Genomic DNA, 14,219 nt, shown 5'->3' with positions numbered 1-14,219 from the left:
AAAAAAGGAAAAAAAATAGAAAACTATTATTACAAAGTAGACCATCATTTAGCCTAACTCCACTGGGATAAAAGAGTCACAGTCTTACTTTTTCTCAGCCTTTCAAAACATCTTTTTTTGTCGTTGGGTCAGTGCTACAGAGGATTGAGTATGTAAAAAAAGGGAAAAACCCTTCATTGTCATGAATTTAAATGCCTTGTGAGACAAGTAGGAGATTCATATATGAAAAAATAGCAAGAGTGCTTTTTCCTGGGCAGTAAGATGACAAATATTGTATTTATACATGCACACTTTTTTCATTTCCTACAATAAGCATATAAAAATTTAAAAGACAATAAACATCCTTAACATTTTAAATCTAGTTAAGATGTTCACTAACAATTTTTAACATCTTTCTCTATGATCCGCAAGCATATTCAAAGAAACTATAATTTAAAGAAGAAAAGTGGTAATTAAAACAAGCTCTACAGAGCAGTATTTTCTTTGAAACCATCCCAAACCTGAACGGGGACTGTCACATCACACCTCCCTGTGTGCTCCAATCAGATTATACCTCCTGAATTATTACGAGGCTACACAGAATTTTCACACAATTTATTAAATGTTTGTTTTGTTTTCCAGGCCAGGTATGGTGGCTCACACCTGTAACCCTAGCACTTTGGGAAGCCAAAGCAGGAGGAGCCCTTGAGCTCAAGAAGTGGAGACCAGCCTGAGCAAGAGCATGACCTCAGGTCTACAAAAAATAGAAAAATTAGCCAGGTGATATTGTGGGTGCCTGTAGCCCCAGCTACTTAGGAGGCTGGGGAAGAAGGATCCTTTGAACCAAAGAGTTTGAGGTTTCCATGAACTAGGCTGATGCCTCGGCACTCTAGCCTGGGGCAACAGAGTGAGATTGTCTGAAAAAAATAAAACGTTTGCTTTCCAAAGATTCCTCTTCATCTCCTCGGATTTCTCTCAGATCAACTGCTCTGGAACAGTGAGTCTTGATGCACAGGCTAGCCTCCACATTAGGGTACTAGTTCAGTATTTACTAAGAGATTTAGATCTCTACACTAGGTAGGGACATCTGTATCTCAGCTTCAGAGATGAAAGTGATGATTACTATGGTGAGTGTGTGGTAGGAGAACCTTCTCCCTTCCTACTCTCTGAAAGATCAACTCACAATTAAAGCCGATTAATAAGAGAAAGAAACCATGGGGAGAATCACAATGATTATCCACTATCCCAATAGAGTCCAGAAATTTTTTTTTTTTTAGAGACAGAGTCTCACTTTGTCGACCTCTGTAGAGTGCTGTAGTGTCACAGCTCACAGCAACCTCCAGCTTTTGGGCTTAGGTGATTCTCTTGCCTCAGCCTCCCAAGTAGCTGGGACTACAGGCACCCACCACAATGTCTGGCTATTTTTTGCTGCAGTTTGGCCAGGGCTGGGTTTGAACCCACCACCCTCCATATATGGGGCCAGTGCCCTACTCACTGAGCCACAGGTGCTGCCCCTTTTATTTTTTTGTAGAGACAGAATCTCACTTTATCACCCTCAGTAGAGTGCCACAGCCTCACACAGCTCACACAACCTCATTCCTGGGCTTAGGCGATTCCCTTGCCTCAGCTTCCCGAGTAGCTGGGACTACAGGCGCCGGCCACAAAACCCAGCTATTTTTTTGTTGCAGTTTGGCCGGGGCTGGGTTTGAACCCGCCACCCTTGGTACATGGGGCTGATGCCCTGCCCACTGAGCCACAGGTGCCGCCCTTTATTTTTATTTTTTCTTTAAAGACAGAGTCTCACTTTATCACCCTCAGTAGTGCCGTGGCCTCACACAGGTCAGAGCAACCTCCAACTCCTGGGCTTAGGTAATTCTCTTGCCTCAGCCCGAGTAGCTGGGACTACAGGTGCCTGCCACAATGCCTGGCTATTTTGTTGTTGTTGTTGTTGCAATTTGGCCTGGGACAGGTTTGAACCCGCCACCCTCGGTATATGGGGCCGGCACCCTACCCACTGACCATGGCACCGCCTGAGTCCAGAAATGTTTATACCCTCCCTTTACAGAGAGTGGGGGAGATGAGGAATAGAGGTAATTCTGGTAGGGGCAATAAATGGTGCGAGGGAGAAGGAAAGGTTGGGAAAAACAGATTGACTTGTATAGGACTCTCTTTACAAATTAAGTTAACCCTGAAAGACAGGTATTATATTAAAATGATTTGGATTAGGTCTGGTTGCATTTTTTTTATCTTCTTTGTGCCGGGGGGGGGGGAGAAAAAGGAATTGTTCATTCTTCTTTATTATTTTTTTCTTTTTTGACACTGAATCTCACTGTGTCACCAGGGCTAGAGTACCATGGCATCAGCCTAGCTCATGGCAACCTCAAATTCCTGGGCTCAAGCTTCAGCCTCCAGAGTAGCTGGGACTACAGGAGGCCCCTGCCACAATGTGTGGCTAATTTTTTTTTATTTTTAGTAGAAACAGGGTCTTGCTATTGTTCAGGCTGGGCATGAACTCCTGAGCTCAAAGGATCCTCTTGCCTCAGTCTCCCAAAGTACTAGGATTACAGGCGTGAGCCAGCACACAATTGTTCTTTTTGATGGATTCATCTGGTTTATGCAGATAGAAGAAAAGCCCCTTCCAAGGCCTCTTGATGTCTTAAGCCCTTTAATTCAAAATACTCTTTATATCAAGGAGTCCTAGTTTGGGGTGAAATTTCCTAAGCTCCTTCACGGCAAGGTTAGACTTTTATGCTTTTTGCTGGTCTTAAGAGTCATGAACTATACTCCACTGTTGGAAAGCCAAAGAATTTGTGCAGCATTCTTGGTGAATGTAACTTATAAATCTGTTTACCCAGTTCCCTTATTTATTTGTTTTGTTAAACAAGTCAGTTAAAAGTTTCAACCATGTTGCTGACCAGTATGAGAGGATTTACAAATAAATCTAGAAACTAGTAAATGTATAATTTTGTCAGTGTGTAGAGCTTTACATCCCCTATGTATGTGCCCTATCAGTGATATTCATCTTCCTTAGCTATTCTCACGTCTTGGAATAAGCTCTTCACCACAAGGCCCACATTCTCTGGCTGCTGAGAGCAGACTAATTGAGAAGGCATGCTGTATTACAAAGCACAATTTGCCTAAAAAGGAGATTGCCATCTCGCTCATTAATTTTACATTACCATACTGTCCTTGCATTGATGTTATCACCGTGCTTTCTACAGCTACTCCCTGCAACTGCAAAAATACACAGATTGTTCTGTCATTAAGAAGAGTAAACGCTTTTCTGAGTGATGCAAAAAAAGGAAAAACTTTTATGATCACTTTCTTTGGCTATGGTGTTACCCTGTTCCGGGATTACAGTATGTGTTTGTGTGTAAACAGTCATGGACATATAGAGATTAATAGAGTAGAGTGACGTCACTGCTCTTGTACTATTGAACCGTTTATGTCCTGCTTCCCTGAAGAATGTTGGTTTGATGACATGTACACAAAAGAGGGTATTGATACTATTATAAAGATGTGATTACATCCCAGTTTTCTCTTACTCCTAAATCATTGGAAAATGAATGAAGCCAGGTGCTGAGGCTGATGCCTGTAATCACAGCACTCTGGGAGGCCGAAGAAGATGGACTGCTTGAGCTCAGGAGTTCAAGACTAGCCTGAGCCAGAGAAAGGACCCCAATCTCTAAAAATAGCCGGGTGTCGTGGCAGGTACCTGTAGCCCCAGCTACTCAGGAGGTTGAAGCAAAAGGATTGCTTGGGCCCAACAGTTTGAGGTTGCTGTGAGCAATGACATCACAGCACTGTACCGAGGGCAACAGAGTAAGACTCTGAATAAAAAGAAAATAAAAAGAAAAATTAATGAAATAGGATGGCCACTGTAAAACTACGGAGCTGTCACTATCTAGGATGGGGTTTATCTATGTACATCAAAATATACCAAAAACTAAAACCACTTTGGAAACCAATAGAGTACCTTGCTGTTGAAATAGTAATTAGTAATACAGGGTTCTCTCCATTCAGAGGTGGACAGGGATGCCCATTTTCTAGGCCTGGATGAACTCAGAAATCAGTCTCATCACTGACCCTCATCTGATGGGGGTCTACAAACAGGTTTTTTTTTCCAGACCATATTCCAGCAAGGTCAAGAAAATAGCAGCCTAATCAGTATCTCAACTGGGTGTTTCCTCCTGGAGGAGGGAGCACACACTCTAATTCCTTGCCTGGGGCAAAGACTCCACAGACCATGTTCCTTTGTTAATTTTAAGATTATTTTCTGCCTGTAGGCCCCTGGCCAATTGTGACACGTTCTGGACGTGTATCTCCCCCAAACTCTTGCCAGTAGGATAGAAAGAGTAATACATAAACCCCTAGAAAGATGCCAGAGGTCCTTTGCCCCCCACTTTCTCTTACCTCTCTCTTACCTTTCAATAAACTGTCTCCTTTCACTTATTCCTGTGGCCTGTGGTTTCATTCTTCGAACCACAGGGACCAAAACAGGGAAATTCCAGCTACAAAACCCTTGGTCTGGAAATCAGAAAATGGGTTTTAGATCCCAACCTGTCATTTATTTATGGAACATTAGGACAAGGACAGTATGTCCATTTGCTAAGAGCCTGAGCTTTGTACCAAAGGTTGACCTTGTTTTGACCAGAGGCTCCACTGCTTACCTGCATGTGACCTTGAGCAAAGTACTCCCTGAGTCTCTTTTTTTTCATCTATAAAAGGGAGATAATAATAGTATCCAACTCATGAAATTGTTGTAAATATTATATGCAATAAGGCATGTAAAGTGCTTAGCACAGCATCTGGTACATAATAAACATTCGATAAATAATAGATATCATCATTACTATAAGACATGATTTCTGGGCTGTAAGTTCTTCAGCTCTGTAAGATAACAGGATGAGACAATATCCAAGGGCCTATCCAGGTATAATAGTCTATAACTGATGTAGAGGATAATTAGACTTTACAAAAGAATTTCTCACAAAAATACTCACATAAAAAATAATATGCTGATTTATTCATAAAAAATATGAATCTATGTTTTAGGAATCTTATGTAAGTTAAAGCCTGGATACCAGGGACAGTGTGAAAAATAACTTGTGTTTCAGGACACAGTGGCTTATGGTGGTAATCCTAGCACTTTGGGAGGCCAAGGTGGGAGGATCGCTTGAGCTCGGGAGTTCAACACCAGCCTGGGAAACATACCAAAACATCATCTGTACAAACCACAAAAATAATTAAAATTAACCAGGCATAGTGGTGAAAGACTTGGGGCAGGACCCCCCACTCTGCCCTGAGCTCTGACGACCCCAATCAACCGCAAGAGACGGCGCTTGATGCAAACAGCAAGAGGATTTTATTCCAGCATGCTGGGGCTTGACTTACAACTCTTTTAGGAGCCGAGGAGTCAAGCCCTGAACAGCAGATTTTACAAGCTTATAAAGGCAAAAACCACAAAGTAGGGAGGGGCAGCAGACATAGCAGGGGCTTTAGGGAGGGGTAGCAGACATAGGGGCTTTTCCAGATAAGAAGAACTCTGGTTCATTACTCATCTGTCTTAAGACAAGATCAGCAGTTAAACATTTGCTTAGCTTTTTTCTTTCAGAACCAGTTACCGGTTATCTGCTTCAGCTCGGGGCTATTTCCTAGGACAGTTACAAAAGGTCACATTCTTATGGTAGGGGGTGAGGGGTGCTGCTACATATCTGGCCCCCCCCTTTTTGGATTTGGTAGTACTTTCCTTCAGTGGCATGACCTATAGGCCCAAATGTCCAGGAGGCTGAGGCAGGAGGATCACTTGAGCCCAGGAGCTAGAGGTTACAGTGAGCTATGATGATACCATTGCACTCCAGGCTAGACAATAGAGTGAATCTCTTTTTCAAAAGTGAAAAAAAAAAGTTGTGCTTCTCTATGTTTGTCTGTTTATCTTTCCCAGTAGACTGTAAAGTGTTTGGAGACAGGAAGTATGTCTTGTCTTTGGAATTCCAGTGTTCAGCTCCTTGAGTGATTGAAAAACAAACGTGTAGATAAATGAAGGATTTAATGATGGGAACGAGCAGACTAAAATCTCTGAATTTGGGGGGCAATGTGGTTGAGTGCTAGACACTCTAAAGAAAAATAGGGCACGAAAGGGGTTAAAAAATAAAAGCAAAAATTTGGGGCTGACGTTTGTAATTCTAGTGCAAATGGCCAAAGGAAGCCTCACAGAAGATAAGACATTCACTTAAAGACAAAAATGTGAGGGAGGATCCGCTTTGATATCTGAGGGAAGAACTGTCCAGGTGGAGGGGAACTGGGTGCAAAGGCCCTGATGGGGGAGTTGGATGAGCGTCTCCGTGGGACAGAAATGGAGACATCAGCAGGGAACACAGCACGGTGTGCAAAGAAGACTGGGGAGGAGGTAAAGAACAGGTGGAGTCGCACAGGGCCTTTCAAAGGCTTTGGCTTTTTCTTTGAGTGAACAGAAAATATTTTAGAGTCTGAATTGAGAGGTAATGTGACCTGGATTAATTTGGCTGCTGCACTGAAGACAGTTGGAGGCAGAAGGGGAGGAATAAAGGACATCAGAACACTGTTTGCTCTTGGAAAGAGGAGATGGTTGGTGGCTTGGAGTATCACAGGTGAATTGATGATGACTGGTCACATTCAGGATAAATGGTGAAAATAGAGCTAGAGGGTGTTCCTCTAGGTGAGATCTGGAGAAAAAGAAAAAAAGAATCAAACCTGAGTAGCTGGAAGGGAGCCATTTCCATTGACTGAAATGTCAACCCCATGAGAAAAAAACAGATTTAAAGGGAAATACAGAAGGTGACAAAAAAAATGTACACCCATTTTAAGAAAGAAAAAACTGTATTAAACATGTACTATGGGACCAGGTGCAGTGATTCACACCTATAATCCTAGCACTCTGGGAGGTTGAGGTGAGTGGATCACTTGAGCTCGAGAGTTTCAGAGCAGCTTGAGCAAAGTTAGATCCCATATCTACAAATAGAAAAACTGATGGGGTGTTGTAGAGGTTGCCTATAGTCCCAGCTACTTGGCTGACTGAGATTAGAGGATCTCTTGAACTCAAGAGTTTGGGGTTGCTGTGAGCTATGAGGATGCCATGGCACTCTATCCAAGGTGACTGAGTAAGACTCCGTCTCAAAAAAAAAAAAAATTGTAATCCACAAGTCACATTTGACTTCTGCATTTACAAGAGATACAAGATACAATATACAAGATAACAAACGTTATCAGTATATATCATTACAATTTCAATGCAGTTTTTTCCTTTCTTGCAATATATATATATATATTTGCACCTTCTGTATTAGGAGCTCAGCTTTTTACTTGTTTGGTTTGAGGTACATAGTAGATGTCTAAGGAGTTAGCTAAATAGAGAATCAGGAGTTCAGGGATAAATTGGTAAGGCTTTTTGAGTAGATGATGATTAAAGTTATGACACCAGATGAGATTATATAAATAATGTGTATAGATAGGAAAGATAGTGGCCCTCCCTAGGACTGAATGTGGAAACATGTGAATGTTTCCAGGTGGGTACTTAGGAGAAACCTTCAAGAGTCTGAGGATTGGCTATTGAGGGGAGAGGAAAACCAGGAATGAACATGTGGAGGCTGGAAGTCAAGTCACAGGGTACACCAAGGAAGAGCACAGAGACAATTACTGTGTCAAATGCTGTGTGTGGACGCAGTTAGAGATCATGACAGAGACTTGACCAATGGGGTTAGCAACTCACAGTTCAAGCAGTGACCACCCCATTGAAATTCTGGTGGAGTGGTGTCCACAAAAGGAGGATGAATAAAGGGAAACTGGAGAGAAAACATATGGTAAACTCTTTGTTTTTATTAAAATGAAGAGGATTAGAGTGGTAGCCACTGGGGAAGTGGATTCTAGAAAAGGTTTTCAGCATTTGTTTTGCTTTTGCTTTTTTCATGATGTGAGAAATAATCACATAATTGTGTGCTGATGGGAATTGCCCGCTGGAGTGGGAAAACAAATGACAGTATTGGAGAGAGGGGGAAATTGTGAGTACAATCTCCTCTTTTGAGAGATGAAAAGATTTAGAGGAGCTTGGCTTTAGCTGAAGATCAGGGACAGTTCCTTCATAGTCTTCTGCTATGAGCACAAAAGAGAAATAGACAAGTTTAATCCTGTGATTCTTTATTTTCATTTATTTCTAATGATGAAAAATAAATTGATTTCTTTCTTAAATTTGCATTTGATTACCAGAACAGCCCTGGAGCTATTACTCTAAAATCGCACATGTTATGGAAAAATTTTAATTTGGCAAAAACACTTCCATCCAACTTTTTACTGTTGTCCACAATAAATTACTCCTAAACAACATAGCTCATTCCTGGAACCAGCCGTGGAATTCTGGTTTTGTTTTTGTTTTGTTTTTTTGATACAGTGTCTCACTCTGTGCCCTGGGTAGAGTATCGTGGCATCCTAGCTCATAGCAACGTCAAACTCTTGGGCTCAAAGAGATACATCCTCTTGCCTCAGCCTCCTAGATAGATGGGACTGCTGGCATGCCACCACGCCCCACTAGTTTTTCTGTTTTTAGTAGAAGTGGGGTCTCAGGCTAGTCTCAAACTCCTGAGTTCAAGCAATGTACCTGCCTTGGCTTCCCAGAGTGGTAGGATTGCAGGTGTGAGCCACTGTGCCTGACCAGAATTCTGGTTTTCAAGAACAGACTTTGAAATATAGGTTTACCTTATACTCTTGTTATATTTTAAAAAAAACTATAATAATATTTCACATCTGAATTATTTTTCTATATTATGAAATAATTTGTAAAGTATTCTTAGATTACTTTCCATCTTCTCAGAATGCCAACAGTCTTTTTTTAATGCCATTTTATTGATTTTTATTTATTTTTTAATTTCAGAATATTAGGGAGTACACGTCTTGTTTGCATACTTTGTTTTTATACAGACTGAGTCAAAGTGGTAAGTATGCCCTCCACCCAAATAGTGTGCTCGGTCATTATTTTTATTTTTATTTTTTTTTAGAAAATAAAAGTGGAATCTTTTGAATAATTTCAGGTCTACATCACCCTGATCTCTGCCTGATAAGGACCTTATAGGAAAAGAAAATTATAGATCAATATTCTTCTTGAGCTCATATACATATTTTTTAACAAAATATCAGATCATTTAATAATTAATATTTCATACCTGAATTATCTTTCTATCTTATGAAATAATTTTTAAAGTATTTTTAGATTACTTTCCATCTTCTCAGAATGCCAACAGTCTTCATCATGCATGTCATCATTCAGTACTTTACCATCTGCAACCTTGCATTGTTTTCTATTTCATGGGTGTGTGATACGTGTGTGCACACATATATCAATGAACATATTAAAACTAATTATAGAATGTCACCACCACTATGGAATAGTTGTAATTATAGTAATATATTATAGTATATACATTGTATATGCATATTATGTTATATAATATAATGTAATATAATATGGCCCACATTTGCATATATTTCTACATTATTGATGAGGACTAAATCAGTGACCCCAAAACAAGCAAAACCAGGAAATTTCTGGTGAACCATCCTTTGCCATGTGGTCATAAAATCAAAGGTACAAAACAAATAAAAGCATGCATTCTTGAACAAGAAGTCTTCTGGACCACTGGATGAGAAACACAAAGAGCGAGCCTATATGCATTCCTGAGAAGGCAGTACAGTTCCCAAAGCTGTAAGATCATTTGTAAAAACAGTATTTTTCTTTAAAACATTGGGCACAAAAGTTTCCTGAGGAAGAGAATACCTGCAAATAAAATTACTAGGATTACAGATCTTCAACTATAAACCTTACATAGGAAAGTTGGCTGTAGGCAGACAATGAAAGGTTAAATGTAATCCCTCATTGAGTTGGCTTCATAAGGGTTTTCATTGTTGTACCCCATCAGATACAACTTGTATCAACCCTTCTTTTTTCTTTTTTTGAGACAGAGTCTCGAGCTGTTGCCCTGGGTAGAGTTCCATGGTGCCACAACTCACAGCAACCTCTAACTCCTGGGCTTAGGCAATTCTCTTGCCTCAGCCTCCCAAGTAGCTGGGACTACAGGCACCCACCACAATGCCTGGCTTTTTTTTTTTTTTTTTGGTTATAATTGTCATTGGTGTTTGGCGGGCCCAGGCTGGATTTGAACCCGTCAGCTCTAGTGTATGTGGCTGGTGCCCTAGACGCTTGAGCTACAGGCCCCGAGCCCCACCTTTCTTTTTTTATCTAAAGTTGATTGGCCTCTACACAGTAGGACTTTTCTTCCCACTGTAGCTTTGAAGGAAAGTCTTTTTTTTTTTCTGAGACAGAGCCTCAGGCTGTCGCCCTGGGTAGAGTGCTGTGGCGTCAAAGCTCATAGCAACCTCCAACTCCTAGGCTCAAGCGATTCTTTTGCCTCAGCCTCCCAAGTAACTGGGACTATAGGTGCCCACCACAATGCCTGGCTATTTTTTGGTTGTAGTTGTCGTTGTTGTTTGGCAGGCCCGGGCTGGATTCGAACCCGCCAGCTCTGGTGTATGTGGCTGGTGCCTCAGTCACTTGAGCTACAGGCGCCGAGACAGGAAAGTCTTACATGTATCTTTTATCACGGTATCAGGCACATAAAAGCATTTGAAATATCCTTGTTAAATTTCATTTTCACAGAGGGATCTTCCCATGTTTATGAACATTTTTGTGGATTGCAGCTCTTAATTACTGGGGAATACCTGTTAAAGAAAAACTGTGGCAAACATTATTTGTAGTAATGAACTATGAAGTGCAAATGAGTATGTTAATCAATAACATCCTCAAATGTACTAAATATGGTATGTTTTATTAACATTTATTAGGGTTTACTCTGCTGACAAAAGTTACAATCATTATAGAACAGTTGAGAAATGCAAACACACACACCAAGAAATTTAAATCATCTGGAGTCCATCTGTCCCAGTAAATTCTTTGTTAACAATTTATTATACATTACAATAAATATTTGTCTATGTAGCTGGCATTTTATAGTACCTGTTTCATAACATGGTTTTTGACATAATTAATAATATGGTGTGAATGGACTTCTTTGTCATTAGTTTTCTAAAACATTGTTTCTAGTGGCTGTGTCAGTACATAGACACACCATAATTTATTCCACAAATTCTCTATTACTGGTCGTAATGTTATTTCCATTTTTTACTATTATAAATGATGCTGAAATAAATATTCCTATTATTCCATTGCCTCATTTTAAGGCTATTTTCCTTAGGATAAGTTCCTCAAAGCGGTATTTTTATTTATTTATTTATTTATATAGAGACAGAGTCTCATTATGTCACCCTCGGTAGAGTGCTGCAGCATCACAGCTCACAGCAACCTCAAACTCTTGGGCTTAAGCAATTCTCTTGCCTCAGCCTCCAAGTAGCTGGGACTACAGGCGCCCACCACAACGCCCGCCTAGTTTGTTGTTGTTGTTGTGGTGGTGGTGGTGGTAGTTGTCCTTGTTGGTTAGCTGGCCCAGGCTGGGCTCGAACCTGGCAGCCTCTGTGCATGTGGCTGGCTCCATAATCATTGTGCTAAGGGCGCCGAGCCCAAAGTGGTATTATTTAGTCAAAGGATTTAACCATTATCAGGACTTTGAATACACACTGCCAAATGGTTCTACAGAGAGATTGAGTAATTTGCAGATTGTGAGAAAAATATTGTTTTCCCCGTGATCTGATATTAGTCTGGTGGACATTTCCCCTCCTTTAAAAGGAGGTATTATCAATTTTGAAAACTCTGACCGAGTAAAAATACCTTGTTTTAATTTGCATTTCTTTATATGTTGGCGAGTTGAATTCTTTTTTTTCAAATTTTCTGGTGGTTTATAGTTTATAGTTTGGAAATTCCTGTTTATGCTGTTGCCTAGGCATGGTTCCCTTCCATTGATTGCTCCTTTTTAATTTTTCATTTGCATATTTATGCATTAAGGACAGCCATTTGATCTCACACATTTCATGATTAATATTTTTGTTTTTTCTTTAATTGTATTAAAAGGTAGTTTTGGTCTGCTGGATTTTTTTTTTTTTTAATTGTAAAAATATATTGGTTTTTAGGTCATAAACATTTGTATTTTAACTTCCTGGCATCCGTTTTCAATTTTCTGCTTTTCTCTTTCCACTTCCCCATAGGTACAGCCTAGGGTGGGCTGTAATTAGAAGCCCGGTGAATGAACTTATGATCAAAATTAGGCCCATAGGACATGCCCTCTTTGAAATTTACATTGTTTTGTTGAGGAAGAAAGAAACTGAAACAGGCTAGAGTTCATCCAACTCCCTTCAAAGTGCCTTGACCACAATGTCTTTTGCTACACAACTAGATGTATCTCTATAGTTTCAATTTCCTAATCTCCAAAGTTTTTATGGTAACCACTGTTCCCCAAGACAGCACATTTCTAAGCATTTCCATCCACTCTGTGAGCTCCTGACATTAGTCCAAAGACTACCTTTTTCTTTAATGAATCAGCATCAGTAAGACTATGCCATGGTACCAAAGAACCCAGTCAAACTCACTGAAGTTCATTTCTCCCTCAAGATCTGTGCTGGCAGGGAGTTCTGAAAACTCTATACTCACTGAAGACAGCCCCAGTCAATAGAACTTTAGTATCAATATTTGCTGCCAGGGTAGGGGGGAAAATGTAGGTTAAATCTCTTGAAATGTTCTGTTCAAAAGTAATACATTAACCTATTTTCTTACTTCTCCCCGGTCAAAGCAAGTCAAGTGCCCAAACCAGATATTACAGAGACAGAGAAGTATAACCCTTCCCCAAAGAGAGGCAGCAAAGATTTGGAAACAATATTAGAGCCTTCTATGCTTAGTTAATCAGAGAGTTTTCCTATTGCTTATAACCAGAGACCCTTAATGGTACAATTTTTCTCTTGGAGTCCTGCCTTTGCCATGTTTAGAAAGGTCTTTGTTAACACCAGAATTATACAAGTGTTTCTTAAAATTGTCCTCTTGTTTGTTTGGAGTTCTTCATCCAGATTTCCCAAAGTGGTGGTATACTTTGAAAATAAAAATAGTTCTGTGCAATTATGCCAAATGTTACATTACAATGTAGCTTGTGAATTCACAACGCACATTAGCATCATTTTCAGAATTTTTGCATCAAAGAAACCAGTTTAGTTTAATTTGGAATTCCCTAGACTTACTTAGCCACAAAACTATTTTTTTATGTTAACCCTGTTACTAGCCTACAGGTTATTGTTCCTTTGAACACATTTAGAAATGCAATTTTCTCTTAATTGGAATTTATTTTGTTTTCTAGGAGGTAGAGGTCTACATTTTTAATTCAAGGACTTAACCAGTTGGCTGGGGACCATATATTTAAATACATTTTACCTTACCTAGTAGTTTGATATGTTATTTTTATCAGATGCCAACTTTTTACCTATCCAAAGGATTGTTTCTGATGTTTATGTTTCATTGACCTTTCAGTTCCAATATAAGCAATACATTGTTTTAATCGTTATGATTTCATCATGCTTATTTATTCATTACTTCAGGTCTTTCGGTACTCTTTAACAATTTCTTTTCCTTATTTCTATCCAATATTCCACAAAATTAGATTATCTGCTAATACGAGGAATTATGATAGGCAAATCACCTGTGAGGTGTGAACAAGAATATTTACACACATGGGGCTTATATTCTAATTGGATTTACAGTTCTTAAATTGTTAACTATACAAATTAGTAATTATTATAGAATTTTTATACATTCTTCCATTCAAGTACTAACCAGACCCAACTGAGCTTAGCTTCTGAGATCAGATGTGATCAGCCATGTTCAGGGTGGTACAGCTGTAGAGGAGAACTTTTATACATTTTATGAAGAACTATGAAGCGATCAAATTGAACAAGAGGGGTTGCCCTTGAGTCTTCTTTAAAATACATAAATATGGCTGGGTGCAGTGGCTCATGCCTGTAATCTTAGCAGTCTTTGAGGCTAAGAAGGGAAGATTACTTGAGCCCAGGAGTAACCAGCCTGAGCATGAGTGAGACCCCATGTCTACTTAAAATAGAAAAATTAGTGGGGTGTTGCAACTGGCCCCTGTAGTCCCAGCTAATTGGGAGGTTGAGACAAGAGGGTCATTGGAACCCAGTAGTTTGAGGTTGCTGTGAGCTAGACTGATGTCACCACACTCTAGCCAAGCAACGAGTATATATAAATGTGTGTGTGTATATATATA

This window comes from Nycticebus coucang, chromosome 20 (genome assembly GCF_027406575.1).
Source record: "Nycticebus coucang isolate mNycCou1 chromosome 20, mNycCou1.pri, whole genome shotgun sequence".
Taxonomy (NCBI): Eukaryota; Metazoa; Chordata; class Mammalia; order Primates; family Lorisidae; genus Nycticebus; species Nycticebus coucang.
This window is presented reverse-complemented; position numbering follows the sequence as displayed.